The 27,386-nt window shown below is 43.2% G+C and overlaps 1 long non-coding RNA gene across 1 annotated transcript; it reads right to left on the bottom strand.

Annotated features, from left to right (window-relative positions):
* Positions 1 to 2,682: 2,682 nt before the first annotated feature.
* Positions 2,683 to 19,122, bottom strand: LOC307215134. The gene is made up of 3 exons (XR_013838301.1): positions 19,082 to 19,122; positions 13,641 to 13,792; positions 2,683 to 2,819 (listed from the first exon to the last, which is right to left on the bottom strand). It is a non-coding gene; the product is annotated as an uncharacterized lncRNA (long non-coding RNA).
* Positions 19,123 to 27,386: the final 8,264 nt, after the last annotated feature.

Consider the following 27,386-nt stretch of genomic DNA (forward strand, 5'->3'; position numbering starts at 1 on the left):
CACTTCTGGTTCTTGATGCTGTCATTTGCCAGCAGTGGGGTGGAGGAAGGCAGAAGCTATAAAAGGGCCTCCCATCCTTTCCACCTCCTTCTTCAAAGGTTGTCACAGCACCTAGACAACCCACCTTGTATGCAGTGTGAAACTGGCTGGTTGGCATAGTGGGGTCCAGTAGGGATTTTTTTTCTTCAGCTGCAAATGGCTTGCAGCTGGAGAAGTTTTTTTTTTTTTTTTTGCCTACTCCACACTGCACTACAGGTGTGTGCAGGAAAGGGAGACGGGGAACATGAAATGATGTATACTCTTGAGGCACATCTCAGGTGATTAGCGAGTCCAGCAATTGCACACAGGGCTCTGTGATCCATGGGAAAGGGTATGGATAACCTTTCTGGTGAACTTGAGCCACTCACTCTGAGATATGTGGCTTGGAGGGGATAGGAACCAGAAACAACTCCCCCCTCACCTTGAAGGTGTGGCAGGGCAAATAGGAGCTGGGATTAAGACCAACTTGACTCGCTCCAGGATGTAAGTGCAGTGATGGCCAAACTTGGCCCTTCAGCTGTTTGGGACTACAATTCCCATCATCCCTGACCACTGGTCCTGTTAGCTAGGGATGATGGGAGTTGTAATCCCAAAACAGCTGGAGGGCCAAGTCTGGCCATCACTAGAGGAAGGAGGGCAAAGCAGACTCCAAACACAAGTTCTCCAGGTTACAACTGACATCCGCATGAAAGTAGTATGCACAGCCTTCTCATACACTCAGCTATATTCAATCTATATACACTCAGCTATTCATTCTAGCACACCCGATCCTAACAGCTATAAACCCTATCCCTTTAATAATAGGATGGCGTATGTCATATGCAAAAACTGCAGTCCAGCTAGGATTTAAAATCAGCCTCATCCCATAGCCATTTTCATAAATTACGGCATAGAATCTTCCACAACCAACTTAGCATGAACCAACATCCCTAACATAGATATTAACATCAGCCTAGTCCTAGACATGTACTCACTTATATTTATCCCAATTAGTCTATTTGTAACATGATCCCACTATTCTATTTATTAGTAAAGTCAGCTAATAAAGCTCTTGGGCCCATACCCCGAAAATGTTGGTCGAACCCCCTCCTTTACTATTAAACCCTTTCATTATATCTATCATAATCTCCATCCTGGGCATTGGAGTAATCATAACCGCCGCCAGTTACCACTGGTTTCTATGTTGCAAAATATGAGTCAGCAATATCAAAAGCAACACAACGGCCAGAAACAGTAACAATGTGAACAACTTTATGGAATAATTCAAAACACCAAAACTAACAAACTGAAGTCTCTGAAAGTCCTTACATGAATCACGGTGCCAGACTTTACCTGGCGGAGAACAAGCTGTGAAGCTTTGTATAATCAGCAAATGTCCAGTTCTGATGTCCTGCTCTGAACTCTGCTGAACAGTGTTTCCGGATAACAACTACTGATTTGTTGAATTCTTCATCAGCAAATTAGTTCAACACTTGTAAGTAGAAAGATATGTAATTTCTTCATTAACCAATCTTTTATCAAATAGATATGATGAAAAAATACTCTGGAACAGTGCTCATGCACTGGTTAATGAAGAAATTACATATCTTTCTACTTGAACTAGAACTTGAACTAATTGGCCGATGAAGAATTCAGTGAAACAGTAGTTGTTATCTGGAAATACTGTTCAGCAGAGTTCAGAGCTGGACATCAGAATTGGACATTTGCTGATTATACAAAGCTTCACAGCTTGTTCTCCGCCGGGTAAAGTCCAGCACCGTGATTCATTTAAGGACTTTCAGAGACTTTCAGAGACTTCAGTTTGTTAGTTTTGATGTTTTGAATTATTCCATAAAGTTGTTCACATTGTTATTGTTTCTGGCCGTCGTGTTGCTTTTGATATTGCTGACCACTCGCTTCTAGCCTGAATTGGATTAGAACCAAACACCTTAGCCATCACCACAATTTTAGCCAAACAACACCACCCACGAGCTACCAAAGCCATGACAAAATGCTTTATTATTCAAGCAACAGCCTTGGCCATTATCCTATTCTCAAGCACCCTTAATGTGTGAGTGGACCCGGATTGCTTGCAAGCAGCCACCCAACCAACCCAGACCAGATCCAGCAGAAGTGATGACAACAACACTCAGGCTGGGAGGCCAACTCCTGCCATGTGGATCTTGCCCTAGACAGCTGCCTTGATAGCTGTTAGAATCATAACAGGCTTGGTGGAGTTGCCCTCCTTCCTCACCGATGTCCATGACAGTTCTGGTTTGAATCCTGCCTGGACCCAAAGTTCCAGTTACAGATAGGTAGCCGTGTTGGTCCGCCATAGTCAAAACAAAATAAAAATAAAAATAAAAAAGGTGCTACTGGAAGGAATTTTTTTATTTTGTTTTGACTATGGCAGACCAACACGGCTACCTATCTGTAACTGGAACTATGGAAGGCACCACACTGAGCCGCATGAAATGGAAGTCCACTTTAAGGTGCTACTGGAAGGAATTTTTTTATTTTGTTTTGGACCCAAAGTGTAATACATCCTGCCTGTCTCTGCTTCCTAGAAATCATATCCGAGTGCAGGTTTCTGCAGTACCAGGTAGGGGGTAGCAGTTAGCCAAGAAGTGATTGCATTCTTAGGTTGCTGCTAGTGAAGGAATCCTTCCTTTTCTCTTTACAGATCTCTTTCTCTGCTTCTGCTCCCCGCCTGCTGTCAGTCCTTTGTTCCAGGCACAGTCAGGCCTTAGGCTGAGTCTGCTTCTTCATTTTCTTTCCAGCCTTACTGTTGCTATTTTCCCCTGTATGAAAATATAATAAAATCAATCCTACGGAAGCTATTCCATACGCAGAGCTGCAGCATTATGTGGTTTTAATGACATTTAAAGGCGGCGAAAGCGGCAAGCTCAAATCTGGAGGTAGGAAGGTGTGTTATTGCAGAAATTGGTCAAAGTTGCTTCTCAGATTTCTAGGGCAACTGGGCTATTATTTTCTATTCCAATTTTTTTGTTTTGCTTTTGTTTAAAACTCAGATAGGAAACATTTACAAGGAGACTGGAGTGAAGTATAGAGGAAGTCCCCATATACCAAGTTGGAACATTTGTCCATCTAGTGTAGTATTGTCTACACTGACTGGCAACAGCTCTCTGAAGTTTCAGGCAGGGGGTCCCACCAGCTCTCCTTGGATTGAACCTGGGACCTTCTGCATGTAGGTTTCTAGCCTCGTATAACTCTAGCATGTTTGAATCTAATTAGTGCATGAAGGAGTTAAACCATAGAGTACACTGTCCTGCCAGGCTTATCCTACATCACTTCCCACTTTGAGAGCAAATGGGTCACCAAGCCTTTGCGCACTCTCTCTCTCTCTCTCTGTCTCTCTCTCTCTCTCCATGTGGACTTTGTTATCTCTGAGTCGGTTGCTTCAGCACACTGCTTTAACTAGCCTCTTTTGTTTCAGATCACGATGGAATCTGAAACTAGCCTTTCTCCATACACATTGTTTAGAAACTCGGATTTGATATCCCGCTTTATCACTACCCTAAGGAGTCTTCAAAGTGGCTAACATTCTCCTTTCCCTTCCTCCCTCACACCAAACACTCTGTGAGGTGAGTGAGGCTGAGAGACTTCAGAGAAGTGTTACTAGCCCAAGCTCACCCAGCAGCTGCATGTGGAGGAGCGGGGACGCGAACCCGGTTCACCAGATTACGAGTCCACTGCTCTTAATCACTACACCACACTGGCTCTCAAAAGGTTACCTTTTGTAACTAAGCAACATTTTGACTGCCTGTGCATGTTTTCTGACTGCTGTAATTAAAGGCACATTAATTTGACTTTTGAAGAGTTTTGTAAGTAAACAATTTTTTGACTTGCCAAACATGTGGTCTATCTCTATGCTAGGGAAGTGAGATAGCTTGGAAAGAACTTCAAATGGGGACATTTTTGGGACTCAACTGGAAAGGCACATATTAGTGGAAAAAATATACACGAATCCATTTCATTAGGGAAAATCGCTTTGCAAAAATGTATACGAGAAGAATTTTGCATGGGAATCTGATTGGTCACTTTGATAACAGGGTGCTGGACGAGATAAGCCTTTGGTCCTATCCAGCAAGGCTTTATATAAATATACTGTATATATAAATTCTCATGAAATGAATCGACAGAGTAAGCAGATTTCTATGTGGCTCTGATGATTTCAGCTATGCCATCCACAAATCCTGCAGTCTTAGTGACTAGTGACTTAAGTATTTGATCCTCTCTTGGCCTGCTGCTAGTTATATGAGATATAACCTGTCTGTTTGAAGGAGGCAGTGGTGAAACCACTCCTTATGAAACCTTCCCTGGATTCAGAAAACCTAACTAACTACCAGAGCCAGTTGCTAATCTTCCTTTCCTGAGTAAGGTTCTGGAGTGAGTGGTCATAGACCATTCTAGGCACTTTTGGAAGAAACCGATTTTCTGGATCCATTTCAATCGGGGTTTAGGCCCGGTTTTGGCACAGAAACTGCTTTGATCACCTTGTATGATGACCTCTGTTGAGAGAGAGATACGGGAAACATGTCCCTGTTAATTCTTCTTGACCTCTCAGTTGCTTTTGATACCATTGACCATGCTATCCTTCTGGAGCAACTGTCCAAACTAGCCAGTCATTCCCAGAGGGTGTTGCTTGGGGAATGCTTTTCAGCCCCATAGAACCTTCAATGTGGGTTTCCACAGAGCTCAATCCTATCCCCTACATTGTTTAACATCTACATGAAACTGCTGGGAGTAGTTATCCAGAGCTTTAAAGTACGTTGTCAGCAATATTCTGATGACACTCAGCTCTATTTCTCCTTTACACCTGCAGGTGAGGCAATGGACTGGATGAGAGCCAACAAACTGAAACTCAATCCAAATAAGACTGAGGCACTGTTAGTGGGTGGTTCCCTAGACCAGATGGGTAGGAGATCACCTGCTCTTGATGGGGTTACACTTTCTCTGAAGGAGCAGGTACCTAGCTTGGGGGTACTCCTGGACCCTTTGCTGTCACTCGAGGCTCAGGTGGCCTCAGTGGCCTGGAGTGCCTTCCGTCAGCTTCAGCTGATGGTCCAGCTACACCCCTATCTGGACAGGGATAGCCTTTCTATGCTCTGGTTGTCTATGCGCTGGTAATCTCAAGATTAGATTACAATGTGTTATACATAGGGCTGTCTCTGAAGATGGTTCAGAAACTTCAGCTAGTGCAGAATTCAGTGGCCAGGTTGCTCAATGGAGCAAGACAGGTTGAGCATATTACACCAATCCTGGTCGAACTGCACCGGCTACCAATTAGCTTCTGGGCCCAATTCAAAGTGCTGCTTTTGACCTCTAAAGCCTTAAACGGCTCAGGACTGCTATACCTCAAGGACCACCTCTTTCCCTTTGAACCTACCCAGACCCTGAGATCATCTTCTGAGGCCTTCCTTCATCTGCCTCCTCCTCAAGAGGGTGGCAACATGAGAGAGGGGCCTTCTCCGCAGTGGCTCCCTGTCTGTGGAATGTTGTCTCCAAGGAAGTTCGCCTGGCACCTTCATTATACACCTTTAGGCACCAGGCAAAACATTCCTTTTAAACCAGACCTTTGGTTGATTTGACTGACATTCTATGCTCTTTTAAAATGTGTTTTTTGTGGGGGAGGGGATTTATTGGGTTGTTGTTTTTATTTTGATTATGTATTTTGTGGTTTTATATTTTGATTTTATTCTGTGAACTGCTCTGAGACCTCCGGGTATAGGGCGGTATATAAAATCAATCACAAATAATAATAATGTAATTGGCTGTTCTTAAATATTGATTTTATTTTGATAGCAAATACCGAAGTCGGTGGGTATTTCCGTTTGGGCAACTGGTTGGAAAGAAAACAAATAAAGTAAGAAGAAACAAAGAAACAGAGAAAGTACCCAAAAACATCCTTTACCTCTCTGCACATCCAGACTTTCCATTATGTGGTATTGCATCAGAAGCGGGTCAGCACAAAGAAAGCAGAATGTTGGCAAGATAGATGAGATGCAGAACAAGAGCTACTTCATTATCAGAGTTACTGTCATTTTTCATCTGGACAAGGGAAAACAGCCCTCTTCTGTTTTATCTGCAGTTTTCTTTAGAATTTAAGAGTTTTTATGACTCTTGTGTTGGTCTTTCCCCAAGCACTGGAAAGTTCAAGGCAACCTTTGTATGGAAAGTAGAGGTGGGTGCAGCAGTCAATTTTGGTTTCTCTCAGTTTCTCATTTTTCCACCCTTGAGTTCAGTTCTCAGCATTTCCACATCGGTTTGCGATTTTTCTTTTGAGTCCTCATGAAAATTCATCCGCATTTAGGTGCCCGTTTCTCCCAATTTGCATATTTTTTGCTAAGCCATTTCCCCCCATATAAATAATTTGCATGTGTTCATTTCACTCATATATGCATTTTAATGCACATTTTTATCCCAGTGGTTGGAGAACAGCATTGCAAAATTTGGAGAAGTACCCACTTCGAAGGATGTCTGTGTTTTTGGAAAGTTCAGCTGAGGAAGGTTTGCCATTAAATGAAAATCAGATCAGGTTTCTTCCCCATCCCTGGTGGAAAGTTTCCTTCAGAACGGACAACGCTGATGAAACTGGTAACTTCTCATAGAATTCTCTCAAAATGTTCAGGCTGGGAGGAGATGATAAACATAAGAACAGAAGATGTATGACCTGCAGGATAAGACCCATGGTTCATCTAGCCTGGTGCTCTATTCTCACAGACACCAACCAGATACCTGTGGGAAGCTCATAAGTAGGGCCTCAGAGTGACAGCACTCTGCCCCGCCCCCTGCAATTTCCAGCTACTGGTATTCAGAAGCATAATGGCAGCAGAGGTAGAATTTAGCCTTTGTGTCCAGTAGCCGTGGATGCAATCCAGAAGCAAGTCAGGCTGGATAACTGTTGTTGTTTAGTCATTTAGTCGTGTCCGACTCTTTGTGACCCCATGGACCAGAGCATGCCAGGCACTCCTGTCTTCCACTGCCTCCCGCAGTTTGGTCAAACGTATGCTGGTAGCTTCGAGAAAACTGTCCAACCATCTCATCCTCTGTCACCCCCTTCTCCTTGTGCCCTCCATCTTTCCCAACATCAGGGTCTTTTCCAGGGAGTCTTCTCTTCTCATGAGGTGGCCAAAGTATTGGAGCCTCAGCTTCAGGATCTGTCCTTCCTGTGAGCACTCAGGGCTGATTTCCTTCAGAATGGATAGGTTTGATCTTCTTGCAGTCCATGGGACTCTCAAGAGTCTCCTCCAGCACCATAATTCAAAAGCATCAGTTCTTCGGCGATCAGCCTCCTTTATGGTCCAGCTCTCACTTCCATACATCACTACTGGGAAAACCATAGCTTTAATTATACGGACCTTTTTTGGCAAGGTGATGTCTCTGCTTTTTAGGCTGCATAATAAATCCTATATATACAAGTTTTTGAACTTATTCTATGAGTGTGGCACCTTCTGTTGCTAAAATGGTCCCATCTATGCATAAGAGGAGCGAGCAGACTTGGGGAAACCCCAAGATTTGCAGAGGTAGAAAAATAAAATAAAGGGTGGGGGAACAACTCAAATTGGGGATGGGAATCAGAGACAGTAAACAGCTCAGTGGCCACGGAATGCTGGATTATAGGGAGGGGTAAAAAACCAGGGAGAGGCAGAATGGATAGATGAGACACAGAATGGGAGAACTCCACACTGCAACAATTTGCTGCAGATCCCACTTGTCCAGTGATGAACAAAAGAACGTGAGAGCGCTAAGAAGAGATAGCTATCTATGGTATAATACATTTTAAACTGATTTGAGATGATAGCAATAACATGTATTGGCAGAAAAGAATGGTAATTAGATTTATGGAGTAGATGGGAAGTCGGATTTAAAAGGAAGAGACAATTACAGTTTATGGATTATGGAATTTGTATTAATTCTTTATGTAATGTGTGACTGATGAGATTCTTATTATGGTGTAATATGTCTTGTTGTTGTTGTTGTTGTTGTTGTTGTTGTTGTTGTTGTTGTTATGTGTTGAGCAAATAAAATAAAAAAAATTAAAAAAGGAAAAAAGGAAAAGAGAAGAGATAGCTATCAAGTGTTGCTAAGAAATGTAAATGCATCAATTTGAGCTTTACTTTTGATTGATTTGAGAACCCATTTCCAGGTAGCTCTGTTTCCTACCCAGGGGTTAGGCCCAGAAACGTCCCAAGGAACACAGACTGGGCTTTTCTTATGGTGTTTTGGGAAATTTTGGGTCACAGAAGGCTCAACTTTTAGTTGCTCCAAGACTAGTAGACCTAGATCTACAGGATCTGAGAACTTCAGCCAATAAAACTTGTTCTCCTATAAATTAGGGAATCACCACAGCTGTATATCTGTATACATTAACCACCTGAAATTCTACGACAGCATTAACTCTGGCTTGCTTCAATGTGCTGCCATCAGCACTGCTAAATAGATGAATTAATAAGTCCGGGACTAATGAATGGACACGTTTGTGTCGAGATAGAGCAGTAGAATATGTTGAACAGGTCCTCCTACACTGTAACCCGTATAGTGAACGTAGAGAAAGATTAATTCTCCCTCTAAAGACAGTTATATCTCCTGCAAACTTGGTGCTCATTTGTTTAAAGAATGTGTCCTTTTGTGTCACTAAGAGGGCTACCAGGTTTTTTCTGACCTCGATGCTGATCAGGACAAAATCATTGTGCTTGCTTCTTGAGAGAAGAAAAATGCATAATTATTTGTATTTGCCTTTTATCATTGTATTGAATTTTACTGGTCTGTGACCATAATAAATCGCTTGCTTGCGGCTTGTCTTCTCTTGGCCCTTCAGTTAAAAATCAGTAGTGTCTGGAAGTCAGTGCCAGGGTCTGAAGAGGCACTGATGTTTAGAGCTAGAATGGCAAAAGGCTATTTGCAATTAACTCAACCCAATCTGTCAATCCAGATTCTGCTCTGGCTTCATCCCTGAATCAGCAAGATCCCTCCCTATCCTTAGTTATGCCTCCTTTCCCTGTCTGGCATTTCTTTTTAAACAAACAAACAAACAAACCAAGGTGACCAACTCCAGCGCCCAGGTGGACTTAATGCAAGGTCCAAAGTCCAAGATGCTAAAAGTTATTTTTCCCCACCTTTGCTCTTCTTACAGGTCTGCTTGATAGCAACAGGAAAGCTTTTCCTGGGTTGTACCAGTGTGAGCCTGCTGCATCAGGCCAAAGGCTCATCTGGTCCAGCATCTGGTGCTCATGGGGGTCAACCAGATTCCCATGAGAAGCTTGAAAGAAACACCTGAGAAAAACATCCCTTTTCCCACCTGCAATTCCTGACAACTGGTATTGCAAGGCGTTCTGTCTCTGATAGTGGCTAGAAGCCACTGAGAGCCTTACCCTCCACAAATTTGTCTAATCCTCTTTCAAAGCCATCCAAGTTGGTGGCCATCACTGCTACAGCTTGTGGGAGTAAATGCCAGAGTTTATCAATGCTTTGTCTGATTCTTTTGTTTTTCCTGAATCTCCCAACATTCAGCTTCACTGAATGTTGCAAACATCATCATCATCATCGATTTGTTATTTATATGCCACCCATCTGCCTGGGTTGCCCAGCCACCTTTGAGCAGCTTCCAACAAATTGAAACATCAAACACAGCAAAACAAACATTAAAAACTTCCCTAAACAAGGCTGCCTTCAGATGTTTTCGAAAAGTCAAGATAGTTGTTTATTTCCTTGACATATGACAGGAGGGCCCTGGGTGGGCACCACTACTGAGAAGGTCCTCTTGTTGTTTCCCTGTAAATTCACTTTTTACAGTAAGGGAACTGCCAGAAGGCCCTCGGCACTGGATCTCAGTGTCCGGGTAGAACGATGGGGGTGGAGACGTTCCTTCAGGTATAAAGCATCAAATGGACAAACAGGTAGATTGGTCTAGCAATTCTATCCTGCTTCTATCCTCATTCCATGCGTTCCTCCATACTTCTGTGCTCTGTTGCATGAATGGGGTCTTTGAGCTAGAAGCCCAAGAGCTGAGCCTTTCAGTACCCTTAACTGCTTTCATCACAGAATCTCATTGTAAAGAAGCAATCCAGATCGTGGCTGTATATTTGGTGGGAGCAGCCAACTGAAATAAGGAACGAGCGTTGATCAAGGCCTCCAATGGTGACCCCGTGGTGTGTGGAAGTGAAGTTAAATAACGGTACCCATGTCTACCATTTACTTTCCTGAGATACATTTTGCATCGTGACTATTTCTTTGTCAGTTTGAAGGAGGGCTGGGAAGATGAAGTGGTTTGTTTTCTCCTCTTCTCCTAAACTGTTAGTCATGCAATTCCTCTTTTTAAACGATAGCTCATTTCATCGTCTCTGCCTGGCTGAACCTTCTGTTCTCCAAACTCCACCCTCTCCGATAGATGCTGAGCAGCTTACAAACTGGCAACGAGTTAAATGTCTCAGAGACTGACGGCAGCCGCTGAGTTTAACGCCTGAACCACAGGCCTGCTGCTGGCTCTTCAACAGCACAAATCTTGTAATCAGCACGTGCCTCACATTCGCTATGGCGGGCATTTAAGTGGGACGTGGCTGAACCATGAGAATCAAGATTTAAGCCATTTTGTTGCTATTGGGATGGGGTTCTTTGGCAGCTTGCTACATGCTTCTTTCTTTCTTTTTTACCCTCCAGCTTCGCGTCCCATTCAAGTCAACAAGGTGAATCATGTAGAATGGTGGTTCATACATGCATGGCATCCCCTGACGACTGTAGCTTCACATGGCAGCTTTCATGTTTGTATAAGGCCCAGTCATAGGTGTGATTGGGGAAAGGTAGCTTAGGAGCAAAGTATCTGCTTTGCAGGCAGAAGGTCCTTGGTTCAAGTCTTGGCTTCTCTAGGTAGGGCTGGGAATGTCTGAAACCGGAGAGAATTGCTGCCAGTTGAGCTTGGTGAGATTGTCTGCTCACTATAAGGCAGCGTCTTATGTTTCTATGTAACGTTTTTAGGCTGGTAGATCTTATGCTTATCCTGTTCTCACAGTGGCCACCCAGACACCTATGAGAAGCCCTCTAGCAGGACAACAATGCAACAGCACTTTTCCCACTTGCAACGCCCACCCAGTGGTATTCAGATGTGCCTGGGCTCCAGAGGCAGATTTGGGTTCCGTCGCACTGGGAGCTAACACTAGAGGGCGCTGCAGGGTTCTAGAACATCGTGAACTGAGCAGCATGGAAGTTGAGAAGCAGGGGTGTGTCAAATTTTGGCTTTGTGCAGGGCACCACTGAAATTTTAGTGACCAAATTGCCACTGTGGACTCCCTCAGAGGGTACCGGACTCTCCTACATTGTAGGGAGTTGGATGGTCATCTGTCATGGATTCTTTAGCTGTAATTCCTTCATTGCAGGGGTTGGACTAGATGATCCTTGGAGTCCTTTCCAGTTCTAAGATGCTACAAATGTGTAGACTCTCGGGACTGGCTGAACCCAGGTACAGACAACTTGTACCCAGGTATAAGGTAATCTGTGAAACAGCCCCCCACCCCCATGATGTGAGAACTGGGACCTCACAATGAAGGTTGGGAATAATAATAATAATAATAATAATAATAATAATAATAATAATAATAAATATTATGAAAATGATATACAGGTGGTACATGACCCCAGTCAAGCTTGCAAAGATATACCATGTGTCTGATAATAAATGTTGGAAGTGTAAAGAAGCTGAAGGAACATTCTTTCACCTCTGGTGGACTTGCCCTAGAGTGAAGGTTTTCTGGGAAATGATTTATAATGAACTGAAAAAGGTATTTAAGTATACCTTCCCTAAGAAACCAGAGGCCTTTCTCTTGGGCATTGTTGGTCAGAGTGTGCAAAAGAAGGATCGAACCTTTTTATGTACGCTACAACAGCAGCAAGGATACTCATCGCTAAAAGCTGGAAAACTCAAGAATTACCCACACTGGAAGAATGGCAGATGCAACTGATAGACTATATGGAACTGGCGGAGATGACGGGCAGAATCCGAGACCTGGGAGAAGAACTGGTGGAGGAAGACTGGAAGAAATTCAAGGACTATCTACAAAAATATTGTAAATTGTATGATTGTTAAGAAAGATGTAAGATTAGCAAAAACATGGCTTCAACAAACTAGTTATAAAGAATATAAATTTAAATCTAATTGGAAGATGAAAAGATAAATTTTGGACAAGTAACATTTTATAATTAAGTTTCGATAAGAGTATGTTAAATCTTAAAATTTGAGATATTAACATTGAAAAATTATGTTATATGAATTAAATTAAGTTAATAATTTGCTGGTAAAATTTATGAGTTTAGAAAGCAGGAACAAGGGTTGTGAGGAAGTCCAAAGATGAATATGAAATGTGGAATTTGGGAAAAGATTGTGTTATTACCTATGTATTTTATTGTTAAACTAAAATTTAATAAATATTATAATAATAATAATAATAATAGAACCTATGTTAGGAATGCAATTACTATATAGCTGCAAGGGTAACTGTCACAAATAATGTTTGTTTGTTTGCTTGCTTGTTTTAATATACCACCCATCCAAAAATCTCAGGGCGGTTCACAAGATAAAAATACAGGATAGAAGCACAAAATAAATAGGAAAAAAACTAATAATCCCCTCCCACAAACACATGTAAAGGCTGTAGTTAAAAAATGAGGGTGGCACTGTGGTCTAAACCACAGAGCCTCTTGGGCTTGCCGTTCAGAAGGTCAGTGGTTCGAATCTGTGTGACAGGGTGAGCTTCCGTTGCTCTGTCGCAGCTCCTGCCAACCTAGCAGTTTGAAAGCATGCTAGTGGAAGTAGATAAACAGGTACTGCTGCGGCAGGAAGGTAAGTGGCGTTTCTGTGTGCTTCCGTCACTGTGTCCTGTTGTGCCAGAAGTGGGTTACTCATTCTGGCCACATGACCTGGAAAGCTGTTTGTGGACAAACACCGACTCCCTCGGCCTGAAAGCGAGATGAGTGCGGCACCCCATAGTTGCCTTTGACTGGACGTAACTGTCCAGGGGTTCTTTACCTTTACCTAAAGGCTATGGAATATTAATCAGCCAAACGCCGGGTTGAAGAGGAACGTTTTCGCCCAGTGCCTAAAGGCGTATAACGAACCTGACTTTAAACAGAGTAAAGTCCATTTGCGGGATCTGATTTCTTTCTGCAGGGCCTGCAAGACAGAGCTGTTCCGCCTGGCCTTTTGTTTGGACTCAGTCTGACCCTTATGTTTCCCTCCCTTTATGTGATCTATGGGCTGCTTTTAAAATGAGGCTGCATTTTAAATTGTATTTTAACCTGTATTTTAAATTGGTTTTTTTTAATTCCCCTATTATGTTTTTACTGTAATTTTTATGGGTGTTAGCCGCCCTGATCCCAGCTCTGGCCAGGGAGGGCAGGGTATAAATAAATTTGTTGTTGTTGTTGTTGTTGTTGTTGTTGTTGTTGTTGTTGTTGTTATATCAAGCTCAGGTTTCTCCTTAGCTGTAACTCACATAAGTAACGTAAGCCACTCTGTGTTCCTCAGACGTAGGGTGGCATATAAGTTCAATAAATAAGTAAATAAATAAAAATATATGAAATCAATAGCAAGGGAAAGGAGCAGAAACTACCTTGACCCACAACTTGCTTCAGTGTCATAGTTTGCAGCTAGACTGGCCTGAGGAACAACTGAGAATCAAGCTTTGCAAGGGCAGTTTGTTCTCTGGACATCCTCCCCATCTGCTGAAAAGTGTCGCCTGAAGCTGCCTCTTCTTTAAATTTACTATAGGGCAAGATTTATGCAGGGCTAAGGCTGGTATAGGGAATGGAAGGAATGAGTGTGGAACTGTATATAATTTGTTGCCTAGCAACCCCACAAGCACACCCCCTAATTCTTTCTCGATGCGGCAGGGAAATTAAGACCCTTTCCGCGTTGTCCCTCCAGTTCCCTTCCCATTAATTAACCTCCGTGATCTTGCCAGCATGAAAGAGGATCTAGAGTTCAGGCTTGTGTACAATTTACTGGCGTTTTACGCATACGCCTTAACTCCGAGATGGGGAGCCTGGCGCCTTCCAGATGTTGAACTAGAACTCCCATCCCTCCTGACCACTGGCCATTTTGACTGGGGTTGATGGGAGTTGGTGCAATACAACATCTGGAGAGCCAAAGGTTCCTCACCTGCGAATTAACGGAAGCCTGATATTAACCTTACTTTACCACAAGTCCGTTTGTCTTATTAAGAAAACTCTGGAGAAAATTAGTGATGGTTTCCTCCTTAATTATAAGAATTAAGATATGCAGGTTTCTGGTGCATTTTGAGATTGAGCTTTCAGGCACTTTAACTGTTGAGTTGCATGCTTTTGCCTATAGGTGTTTTCTTAAAAACACCCCCCCACACACACAAAACCCATTCATAGATATTTGTTTAGGAGGCAATCCTATGGCAAGATCCTTTGGGATGAGCAGCTTTGGATGTACTGGGATCCCTGGCTCAGCTGCCTGATTTCAGGCTCAGACAGGCTCAGTTGGCATTAAGTTGACCAAGCTCTGCTGAAGGTAAAAAGGTAAAGGGACCCCTGACCATTAGGTCCAGTCGTGACCGACTCTGGAGTTGCGGCACTCATCTCGCTTTATTGGCCGAGGGAGCCGGCGTACAGCTTCCGAGTCATGTGGCCAGCATGACTAAGCCACTTCTGGCGAACCAGAGAAGCGCACGGAAATGCCGTTTACCTTCCCACCGGAGTGGTACCTATTTATCTACTTGCACTTTGACGTGCTTTCGAACTGCTAGGTTGGCAGGAGCAGGGACTGAGCAGCGGGAGCTCACCCCGTCGTGGGGATTTGAACCGCCGACCTTCTGATCGGCAAGTCCTAGGCTCTGTGGTTTAACCCACAGTGCCACCCACGTCCCCTGCTGAAGGTACACAGGCATAATTTGCTCCCCAGCTGAACTGAAACTGGCTGAATTGAAGCTGGTGCAATTCTCAAAAGGGAGTGTTCTGGAGGTATGGCAGAAGCAGGACCACAGAGCGGGGATTAAACTGGATCCTAAGCCCATTGAGTACAGTCATGTGAGCTGGCAGCCCAGCATAGAATCCTGTTTTAAAGGCTTGTTTCCCCTCTGCCTGGCTCCTTTAGAGCAGCAACTACTGCCCCACAGCTGAACGGGGTTTGGATCTTATGCAACTTTATGCTGGCTTAATTTACACCAGCATGCCACAGGGGGTTGGAATAAATTGACACTTGGAACCCCTTCCAGTTCTACAATTCTGTGTTCTACGCATAGCGTGCTATTCAATTAAGTTTTAGTCCAGTGGTTCTCAACCTGTGGGTCCCCAGATTTTGTTAGACTACAACTCCCATCACCCCTGAGCCTTGCTAGCTAGGGGTGATGGGAGTTGTAGTTCAACAACATCTGGGGACCCACAGGTTGAGAAAGGCTATTTTAGTTGGAGAAGAGCTGACTGGAATTAATAAGCATGACTAAGTTAGGACCGGAGGCGTCAACTTGTGAGGGAGGTTGTGTGTGACGTCGCATCAGGACATTGGAGGAGCCAGGAGCCAGGGTGGTATTCAGCTAAGTTTTACTCTGAATAGCCACCTTGAAATTAATGGACATTGAATTTCAAGAGTTGGATGCATCTGATCTTTATCTCCCTTATGCCTTGCAGGCTGAGTTTGACAGGAGAGGAAGGTGGCTTTCAAGATCAGGTTCACAAGAGCACTTTTTCCTCTCTATCCTTTGTAACAGAACATGAGAACAGAAATGGCTCCCTGAACTGTTCCACCCCAGCTGTTGTTTATATGCAGTGGATCCACACACATATTCACCTAGAGGAATTGATGCTGTCTGTCTGCCCTCTGGTTATACAATTAGGGTTATGTTAACTTGCCATAAGGAGTATAGAAATTCCACTGGTGAAAGAAAGAAAGAAAGAAAGAAAGAAAGAAAGAAAGAAAGAAGAGATGCATGCCTGTATTAGCTTCATGAGTCAGACCTGGGTAATGTTGGCTCCGTGGCTGATTGTTAAAAGTTTGCACAGTCTAATCCTATGCTAAATTCTTCAGGCTGCAATCCAGCACACATTTACTTAAGCATATGCCACATACAACTCAGCGAGTCTTACTTCTGAGTAAACACATGCAAAGGATTGGGATGCACATCTCCTTACAGGTTCCAGAGTGATTTGCAACTAAAGTCAATCTAATAAGGGTTATGAAGAAACGATGTAAGATATAAAACTTATAATTACTGATTTATGCAGTTAACAATCTCAACACAATCAACAAAACAAAAACTTATCAACATTATTCACCCCACACACCCTCCAATTCTGCTGCAATGAAGCTCAGGCTCAACAGCATAGGAGCTGAATCTCTTGCACGTAGGCCTTCTGAAAGTATTCTTCAGTTGGGATCCAAAGTTACATACAGAATCTGCTATATGTGGACAAGGGCTTGCGAACTGTTGCCTTTAAGCAGCAGCCTCTGGAAATGTTATCAATTCATGGAGTTAGATGCCGCAACATGTGGGGGTGGCTCCTGGCTTAGAGATGTCAGGATTCAACCCTGTCCAGACCTGGAACCTCAGAGGAGGAGCAGTTGGAGCAGGGACCCCACCCCACCCCACCCCTGTCATGGATTTGCTGGATGCCAAGGAGGTGTCGGAAGCGGAAGAGCTGTAGAGGCGACAAGATGTAGTGAACAGGAAGAGGCGGTGGAAGAACGCAGTTCAGACTCAGAAGCAGAAGCCAGGGAGTCTCCCACTGCTGCTGCTGCAACCAGCTCCCCTCTCCCCTGGTCTCAGAACATGCAGAAAAATGGAACAAGAAGAGCAGAGGGGGTTGTGTGCAGATGCAGCTTGAGACTGCATGAGAAAGGAGAGGAGGAGTCCCAGTGGGCACTGGGAAGGCCAGGACCTTCAGTCCTCACAGCTGTTTCATTGGCGGCAAGACCTCCTAGGAAGAGCTGCTGAGACCACTAGGCCTGAGCTCTGTGGTTTGCTTCCTTGAATGAAGAGTTAACAACACTAGTGTCAGGGCTGGTTCAGCTGCAGCTCAGCACGGAGACTCGGAGATGAGCGGTAAAGTTTATTCTTTATTCAGAGAAACAGAATGCAAACAGAGAAACCCATGGGAAGCCTAGCCCCTGGTAAAGTAGTTGCCAAAGTCTCCTCTCCATTTGGCTGTTTCCCCTGAAATCTTAAACACTATTGTGGGGGATGTGCTCTCTATGCTCTTTCTTCTGCTACATGCAAAAGTCTCTGAGCCCTTGGAGACGGGGGGGGGGGGGAGGAGCTGAATACAGTAGGAATCTGTTACAGCCTCAGCTCCCACCTCCTCCTCTGCAGCTGGTCCTATGTCTGCAGTGCTTTCTGCCTCATCTTCCTCTCTCTCACTCAAGCCTGTTGCTTGTTCAGCATCCAATCCTTCTGCTCCTCACTTCATCCTCTGACCTGTCTTCCGTGCCCCACCACCGCTTTCCTGGCTCTTATCCATAGCTGTCAACTTTTCCCTTTTCTTGTGAGGAATCCTATTGGGAATAAGGGGATTTCCCTTAAAAAAGGGGAAACGTTGACAGCTATGCTCTGATCCTCTTTTGAAGCTTCCCTAGGGGGTTCTCTGGCTGGAGCCTCCTACCATTCCTCATCGTCCAAACAATCCCTGACAATTGGAATCGGTTGATTGATTGTTTTGTTGCTGACCTGGGCTGCTGGTCAACTCTTGCAAACACTTTGCCCCTTGCCCCCTGCCTATGTCATCCCCCATGGCCATAGGGAGATGTGGACACATGCAAGTCTACTTGGGAGGAAAGAGAAGAAGAAGAAGAAGAGTTTGGAGTTGATATCCCGCCTTTCACTCCCCTTCAGGAGTCTCAAAGTGGCTAACATTCTCCTTTCCCTTCCTCCCCCACAACAAACACTCTGTGAGGTGAGTGGGGCTGAGAGACTTCAAAGAAGTGTGTCTGGCCCAAGGTCACCCAGCAGCTGCATGTGGAGGAGTGGAGACGCGAACCCGGTTCCCCAGATTACAAGACTACCGCTCTTAACCACTACACCACATTGGCTCATCCAAGCCCTTGCCTAGGTGAGGGTCAGGCTTAGAATCTGGCAGAGCCTCCATCTCTTATCCAACCATTAGTCTGAAATGGAAGACTGCGGAAGCAACAGCCGTAAATGTATAGATTTTGTAGGTACGTGCAGCCCTTCTGGGAGCCAAGGCTACCAAAACTGCCCATCCCTGACAAAGAGCATGCATTTCTGAGCACACTGCTTAAGCACGTGAAATGCGCTTAATTCTCCCTATTCCTCCTGCTAAAATGCCTGCGCTTCCTGATTACAGCATCTCTGACGCTCTGTTCCTAGCAGTCAAGAATATGCTTTGCTTCACTGGGTTCTTAGCCAGCTTGCTGCAATGCAGTACGTTTCATAGGCTTACTCCAGTGTACAAAAGCTCAGCACTGCTTATCCGCTGTGAGTTAACAGCAAATACTGATTATCCCCAAAGAGTAATAGCATGATTTCTCAATACAGGAGGGTTTAAAAAAAGAAAAAGAAAAAAGCAATCATACAGTTAACAAAGGCTAGGGGCTGACAGCCAGATTGCATACAGGGCATAATTATTTTGCCCATTAATTAGGGTATAGCTTTGCTCCTGAGAATGTGCTTATTAAAATTTATGCTGAACGATAACTTTTAGGTTTGCTCTGAAAACAGAACTGGAATCTCTTACCATAGGCAAAACCACATTTTTTTAAAATAGAACTAAAACATAGCATGTGTGACTTTTTGCTTCTTCGTTTTCAGAGTCACAGATTGGATCTAAGTTCAGTAGAAGCTCAATTATTCAAATTGCCTAGGCAGTCATCCAGAGAATCTGAAGAATCATAATTACCATCACCATTATTTACAGTTATCAGGATAATTGATTATAATCTCTATACCTAGCTTCTCAATTAAAAAATTTGGTGCGGTTTTGGGGGTGGCGGCGGCGGCGGCAGCAGCCATGTCCCCAGAGTAATACCCATGATAGAATTTCATGTGATAGAATTTCAAATGCAAAGAGACTTTACCCCAATGTTCACTGCGGGTCAGCCATAGCATTTGTAGTGGCACCTCATATGTGGACTGGGCTACATGGAGCATAAATACAGATGCAGCAGTTGCCATAGGAACATAGGAAGCTGCCTTATACGGAGTCAGGCCATTGGTCCATCTTGCCCAGTATTCTTCTGTGATTGGCACCAACTCTCCAGGGTTTTAGACCTCCTTGGAGATGTTGGGGACTGAACTTGGAATCTTCTGCATGCAGAGCAGATGCTGAGCTATAGTCCAGTGTGGTGTAGTGGTTAAGAGCAGTGGACTCGTAATCTGGGGAACCGGGTTCGCGTCTCCGCTCTTCCACATGCAGCTGCTGGGTGACCTTGGGCCAGTCACTCTTCTCTGAAGTCTCTCAGCCCCACTCACCTCACAGAGTGTTTGTTGTGGGGGAGGAAGGGAAAGGAGAATGTTAGCCGCTTTGAGACTCCTTTGGGTAGTGATAAAGCGGGATATCAAATCCAAACTCGTCTTCTTCTTCTTCTTCCTCCTGTTGGAGGTAAACACAGCATTGCTAGGCGTGGAGGAAAGACAGGATACCCAATATATGTGAAACTTGGCAAACCATCCTTTAAATGATGTTGTGCACAGTAGAAAAGAGGTTGATTAACGGGTGCGGATTTTTAAAAGCTACTTTTTATTTTTCAAAATCATCAAAATACCCCATATAAGTCACAGAGCTCTCTCCCGGTGGTTTCCTTTTATATATATATATATATATATATATATATATATATATAAATATTTATTAAGGTTTTTCACAACAAAACAAATGTCACAATCAGAAAAAAAGAAAAAAAGAAAAAAACAGAGAAAAAGACAATCAGAAACAGCACAACAAAAATAACAAAAAACAAAGAAAAAGTTATTACTTGCTTACTATCTTTATAGCCCTCTTTCCTGACTTCCTCACATCTTCCTTTTCTGTGTTCCCCTTTACACAATCAATTTTAGCAGTTTCCTACCCTCTTTCCAGTCTTAATCAATATTATACATTTCAGCCTATTATGCTTTTGATTTCCTTTTCTTTTAAAACCATTTATCACATGTTCTTTATAACTTGATCCTTTATATCATTTGTTTAGTCACGACATAATAATACTCTGGTCTTACCCCTTTTTTTTACACATCATTTTTACATATTTCTTTTTACCTAATCACTAATGCCATATTATCTTTGTATCCAACATCATTTTAACATTCAAACATTTTACAATGTTTTTGGAGGTATTCTTTAAACTTCTTTCTCTCGGCGGTTTCCTACTCCAGCAGTACTCGAAATATTATTTAATGCAAGATGCATTTTCCAGGAAACAGACCTTTTCTCAGCTGCTTGGAAGCCTGAACACACTTCTGTGCATGCTTCCCGGATGTGCAATAACTCTTTAAAGAACAATGTTCAAAAACTACAAAGTTCCCAGCTTTCTCATTATAAATAATAGCAGATTCGAAAGCACTTTCGCTCGGTAGAGTCTGCTATGATTCATATTTTATCCTTGCTGGTGTGATGCCGTGAGGCAATGTTCTCATTTTTTTTCAGAGGAGAGATTGAGAAATCTGTGTAAAACCACCCAATGAGGTCTCGGCTTATTACAGTTCTCATTTCCTGGGGCCAACACTGTTAATGGAAATGATCCAAGAGTATTGCAGAATCCAGTTCAAGATCATGGGTTGATTTACACTTTGCTTGATGACAGCTGTGGTGTTTGCCCTCCTAGGTGGGTCATAAGGAAAGGGTTAAATGAGTGTGAAGTGATTGGCCAGTGGGAACCCAAGGGGAGGAGTTGGAGTTGTTTGGAAGTCAGTTGAGAGTTGGAGAAGGAATAAGGAGGATAAGTCTGTGGGTTGGTCGAGTTTTGATGTGAGAGAGTGAGGGAAACTGATAGGAGGAGTCAGATAGACAGTTGGGATAATCAGTTAGCAGTTATTAGGAAGGTATAGGCTGGTATAGAAACTAAGGATAAGAAACTGACAAGAAAAATTAACTGAAACCATAAACTTGTTCATGCTTATAAAATAAACTTGATTATTTGTTTTAATGTTAACAACAACTGTCTGGACTCAGTGTGTCCCCAAGAGAAACGGGTAGGTGGCAGCGGGGAAGTGACCATAGTGGTGGCACAGGGATCAATAGACCGTCAAACGTCCAGGGACCCTGTGTGATCACCAAAAAAGCAATAGTCTTATGTTCTTAACATCAGCTGATGACTTGCACATGTGAATGGGTGACCACTTATCTAATTCTGCAGGTACAACCTTCATAGACACTTGAACCTGGAGTCAGCTGACACACATAAATCCCAGCCATTAACTGCTGACAGAGCAAGGGATATACACAAATGTGTAAACCAACTCCCCAAATTGGGGGGACTGTTTCTCACTTATGAACACTCTGAAAATTGTTTATGAACATGAACACATTGTGAGATGAGTCACTTAGGCCCAGTCCCCTTGATCTGGGGTATACATGCAAACATCTATAATCGTGATCCCTTATCATTTTTGCTCCAGTGGGTTCAAAGCTGTTACCCTCAGAATAGCTCATTGCTACCACGATGCTAAGAATGTTTACTCAGAATAACACAGCAAGCTCTTTCTAATCTATCTAAATAAAACTCCTACTCACTTCATTTGCCGGCTCACAAAACAGACTGTTTATTCCCAGCATATAAGAAGCAGAAATGAACTTGACAGAAAAGTCTTAGGGTGGACTCTTGCCCCAGAGTCTGAATTTAACCTCTTAATGATCAAATTACTAAAGAGAGTGTGATGGGATTGCAGCCTGAATAAACAAACTCAGGCAGGCTTCAGGATTCCTGTGTTTTCTCAGGTTTTAACTGAGCAATGTTATAGTCTATTGCACCATTGTTGCTGTTGGCCTTTGTTTGCTTATCCTTTACTGTGGGTGTATTTTGATTTATTGCTTTTTAAATGATATTTTAGGCTGAGAATAAGTCCCATTGAATACAATGGACCTTCCTTCTGAGTAAACACGCATAGGATTGCTCTGTCACATTGTGTTTCATGTGACTTCCTTCCAGGTAAGTGCATATAGGACTGCAGCCTAAATACAACATACTCCCATAGAGACTACCTTACACTGCGTTTAAAACCAAAATGTATTTAGATGGAAACTGGCTAGCCCTAGTCTTTTTAACCCTGTACCTTCTTCCAGAAGGCAGAAGCTGAAAGAGATCATTTCCGGGGTGTGCACTATCCTGCACTATCTCTGCAGCTTTCTTATGACACCTGGAAACATAGATTTGATCCAAGGTGGGAAGAGTGGTTGATAGTGGTATTGAAGTGGTTGTATCTATCCTACTCTTGGAGTTTCTGATTATAATTACTTCTTAATGATTATCTTTCATATGTCTTTGTATTTTCTCTGATTTCCTTTCAATTTGTGTAAGCCAACTTGAAGCCTGATCTGAAAAAAAGGCGGGATAACAACCACCACCTCCATCACCACTAGCTTTGATGATTTCACCAGGAGCATGATAGAGGCAGTCCCTCTCCCTACAACCAGTGAATCTCTGAGCTCCTCCTTTCCCTCTCCTATCTGCTTGCCTCCCCACCTGAACTTCCTTGTTTTACTGCCCTGGTAGCAGCAGAAATGGAATGAAGGGAGGGTGGACTTTTGCTCCCTCTTCCTTTCTGGGGCATAAGGGGCATGAGTAAATACAGCAGTACCACTAGTTACGTAACCCTCTGGTTACGTAAACTTCAGGATGTGCGAAAACGGCAAACCCAGAAGTATATGACCAGGTTACGCCACTCGCGCATGCGCAGAAGCGGTCCTCAGGTTGCGGAAACCTTGGGATCTGACCGGACCTCTGGAACGGATCCCGTCTGCAACCAGAGGCACCACTGTATAGCCAAACTTCATTTCCTAGAGATAAAAGGCACAACTGGACAGGATGCTAAACCCATATTTGCATCCCAAGTTCAGGGTGGTACCCAGCGAACGTGTTCCACCCATACAAGGATTTCTGCTTCTGCAACAAAGCCTCCTCTCTCCCCTTTTGCACCCCCTAAATTTGTTGTTGTGGTTCCTCCAACCCTCTAGATCAGATTTGGGGAGCACGGGGGGGGGGGGCTTACATGGGGAGGATGGGGGGAGTCCCAATGAGAAAGTGTAAATCCTTGCACTGATGCAACATATTAGGTAGATGCAAATTGATCAATCACGGGTTGATAATGATTGAGATTGCAGCAAGCATAAAGGAATACACCCCTTTGACCTTTTGCAGGCCTTCAGAAAATCTCTCCTCTAAAAATGTTATGTGAATTAGGAGGAAGTTGTCCATTGAGGGATTTCCTTTCCCTGAGCAAATACCAGCTTCAGGTAGGGATCTTCCTCAGGTCTTTGGAAGAGGAGAAAACATAACGTTCCCTTTTCCATCTCTGCTGAAATCCTGATAATTATAAGCTCCACCCTGCAGCTGATGTTGTTTGCATTTTTAAAAACCTGCATATCATCCCTCTGCAGTTTCTTTCCCTTCTACCTGTCACCAGTGTCAAACTGATTTCAGGTTGGTAAATGACAAGTGCTAATTGATGCTGATGAACATGAGCAAAATGAAACAAATCTGTGCTCCTGGAAAGGACTTGTTCACACATGAAAACAAGCACACACACACACTGATACTCCTAAGTGGCTTTGAATATTGTTTTTAATGGCATAACCCACACTAAGACCTTAGAGCAGGGGTCAGCAAACTTTTTGAGCAGGGAGCCAGTCCACCATCTCTCAGACCTCATAGGGGGCTGGACTATATTTTTTTAGGGGGAAATGAATGAATTCCTATGCCCCACAAATAACCCAGAGATGCATTTTAAATAAAAGCACACATTCTACTCATGTAAAAACACACTGATTCCCGGACCGTCCGCAGGCTGAATTGAGAAGGCGATTGGTTGCCTATCCCTGCCTTAGAGTAAAAGGCTAATAAGAATAAGAATAATAGGAACTTTCACCCCTGTATCTAAGCCAAGTTTTACTGCCTGTATTTTTCTGAATGCTGTATGGACTGGAAAAGCACATGAATCTGCTCTTTGGAGAGTTTGTAAGTAAACCAATTTTAACTTACTAAGCATGTGGTCTTTTTCTGTGCTGGGGGAAATGGGGACTATTTTGGAACTCAAAGGGCACATTTCAAACAACCTATATTTCAAAACGTTACTTTGCTGCATGTTTTGTGATTCTAAATCTCTGCTGGGGTTTTCTCACCAAAGAGTACTTGCCCCAGACTTGGATCTTGGCATCCAGAAATTCTCTTTTTATACCTATTTTTTCTCGCCACCCACAAAAACTCATCAGTATTTCAGTGTTGACTTCTAATAAGCACGTTTCATATGCAGTTTTGACTAATGTACACATTTTTTTTCAAGCAGTCCCCCCCCCCCAAATAAAACACATTTTTGTATACTGTACACACACAGCCAGTGTGGTGTAGTGGTTAAGAGCGGTAGTCTCGTAATCTGGGGAACCGGGTTCGCGTCTCCGCTCCTCCACATGCAGCTGCTGGGTGACCTTAGGCTAGTCACACTTCTTTGAAGTCTCTCAGCCCCATTCACCTCACAGAGTGTTTGTTGTGGGGGAGGAAGGGAAAGGAGAATGTTAGCCGCTTTGAGACTCCTGAAGGTGAGTGAAAGGTGCCATATCAAATCCAAACACTTCTTCTTCTTCTTCTTTTCATTCTTATCTTAATTTTTATGTACACACTTGACCAGCATGTCCATTTTTGTAATGAACATTGCTTAGCTGGGGAATTGCACTGCAAACTTTGGCACAGTGCAAATTTCTAATGATGGCTGGTGTTTTGGTTTGCATATTGTTTTGGAATGTGTGCGTCTGATAGATTTGGCTTTAAATCCTTATGGAACTGAATTTGTCCTCCATGCTTACAGCTAGTATATAATCCCTTGCTTTGGTAGATTTCCAATGGCTGCAGTTCTGCCACTAGGCTGTGTTCAAGGTTTTGGTACCAACACATAAGGCCCACTATATCTCAGGACTAGGTTAACCTTATCCCTTATATATCCAATAGGTCACTAGGTTCTGTGCAAGATTCTATCCTTAATGTCTCTGACATAACTGCACCATAGTAACATGAAGCAGGGCTTTCTGTGTGGCTGCCCCTGTTCTGGAGACAGCTTCCTGAGCTATGACAGTCATCCGCAACCTGTACTTTTTGGAAACAACCGAGGGCATTTTTGTTTTAACAAACTTTTCCAGCTGGATGATGATGTATTGTTTTTAAACGTATCTTCAGTTGTTTTCCAGACCCTTGTCAGCTGTTTTTATGATGTGCTTGCATATGGTTTTGATGCATATGTAAATAGGCAATTCATAAATTAAATTTTAAAAAAGGGAATCCCATGTTGTGTCCTTGCCTCAATTCCTAGGATGAAATTCAAACATTACCACTAGAATAGTACATTAAGGCAACAGAGAGGCAGATAAAGTTTGCACAGACAACATTACAGAAATATTAGCGTGCAGTCGATGAGCGTACTTACATACCGAGGCTGATTCTGAACCCTTCGTTCGGTTCAAGATGAGCAATCTGGAGATATGTGTGTTTTCAGCTTTACTTTCTCTCCATAATATTTGCATTTCTCATAATACTACCGCGCCCAATAGAGAGCAATTGCACCATTGATTTTAATGGAATTTAGCTTAGTGCATGCTGCAGAAAGCAGACTGTGCAGGGAGAGTAATGAGGCTGCTGGTGCATAAAATAACCCAGACCAATATTCTTAGTCATATTCATTTGCCACAAAACCTTCCTACCTCCCTCGGTATTATTCCTAGATGCTCTTCAATCGTGACATTAAAGCAGATACATCTTTGTTTAAATAATTTGTTTTCCCCCTGTAATGGCTTTTCTCGGTCTGGGGGTGGAAATGAATGGGTTTCTTTACAACTCTCTGCTTTGAGTTTTGCAGTCCTATTGCGTTAGCTTCGAAATGGGTTTGTGGGCGGGGGGCACCATATTGGCTGCCCTAGGAGTAGCTGTTAATAGGTTTGCTGGACAAATAAACCAAGCGGCTTCTTGCGTCTCATCCCACCCGAGGTTCTTTGGCTTGAACACATGCTAACAGGGCAGTTTCAACAGAGCCTGTTAATGGCACATGCTGTTCCTATTCCTCCCCTCATTTCGCTTTGTAAGAGGCTGTCGGTGAACATAAGAGGAGCCCTGCTGGCTTAGAGAAAAGACCCATCCAGTCCAACATCTTGTTGTCACAGTGGTCACCCAGAGGTCTTCTGGCAAGGCTGCAAACAGGGCCTGAGTGCAACAGTTCTCTCCCCATTTGTGACCCCCAGCAACTGGTATTCAGAAGGTAGTGTGCGTGTGGTTTGGGAGCTGCACGGTCAGGGAAAAAGCAATGTTGTCCAGGGTTGTAAAGACTGCAGAGAGAATAATTGGGTGCACTCTCCCTACCTTGGATCAAATCTATGCTTCCAGGTGTCATAAGAAAGCTGTAGAGATAGTGCAGGATACAGTGGTACCTCGGGTTACATACGCTTCAGGTTACATACACTTCAGGTTACAGACTCCGCTAAACCAGAAATAGTACCTCGGATTAAGAACTTTGCTTCAGGATGAGAACAGAAATCATGCTCTGGTAGTGGCAGCAGGAGGCTCCATTAGCTAAAGTGGTGCTTCAGGTTAAGAACAGTTTCAGGTTAAGAACGTACCTCTGGAACGAATTAAGTACTTAAGCCGAGGTACCACTGTAGTGTGCACCCCGGAAATGATCTCTTTCAGCTTCTGCCTTCTGGAAGAAGGTACAGGGTTATAAAGACTAGGACTAACTGCCTGAAAAACAGTTTCTATTCAAATGCGATTTTGGTTTTTAGCGATTTTGGTTTTTAGCCCCCTAAAAACTCTGATACCCCATAATTAAATACAATATACTCCCATAGAGTGTCAAAAAAGTTTATTTATAGGCTGGGATAGCTGGCTTGTTGGTTTCTGAATGTCTGATGTGGATTTTCAGTTTCGTTGTTCTGTATGGGACAATTACAGTAAAGATTATTGTATCGTAGACCGCCTCTCCTTTTTAAAAACATTTTTTAAATTAAATTTTCTAATTTACATTTCAAAATATTCATTTCAGCAACCTTAATTCAATGACTTCCCTTTACGTGGTTCATTTTCCATACCGTACATTCCTGCATATTTTATATGAACTATGCCATTCAGTATTCCATTGTTACATCCCTCAAAACTTATTTACACTGTTGGATTAACTTAATGCTACCAGCGTTTT

This window comes from Podarcis cretensis (assembly GCF_951804945.1).
Source record: "Podarcis cretensis genome assembly, chromosome: 4".
Classification (NCBI taxonomy): Eukaryota; Metazoa; Chordata; class Lepidosauria; order Squamata; family Lacertidae; genus Podarcis; species Podarcis cretensis.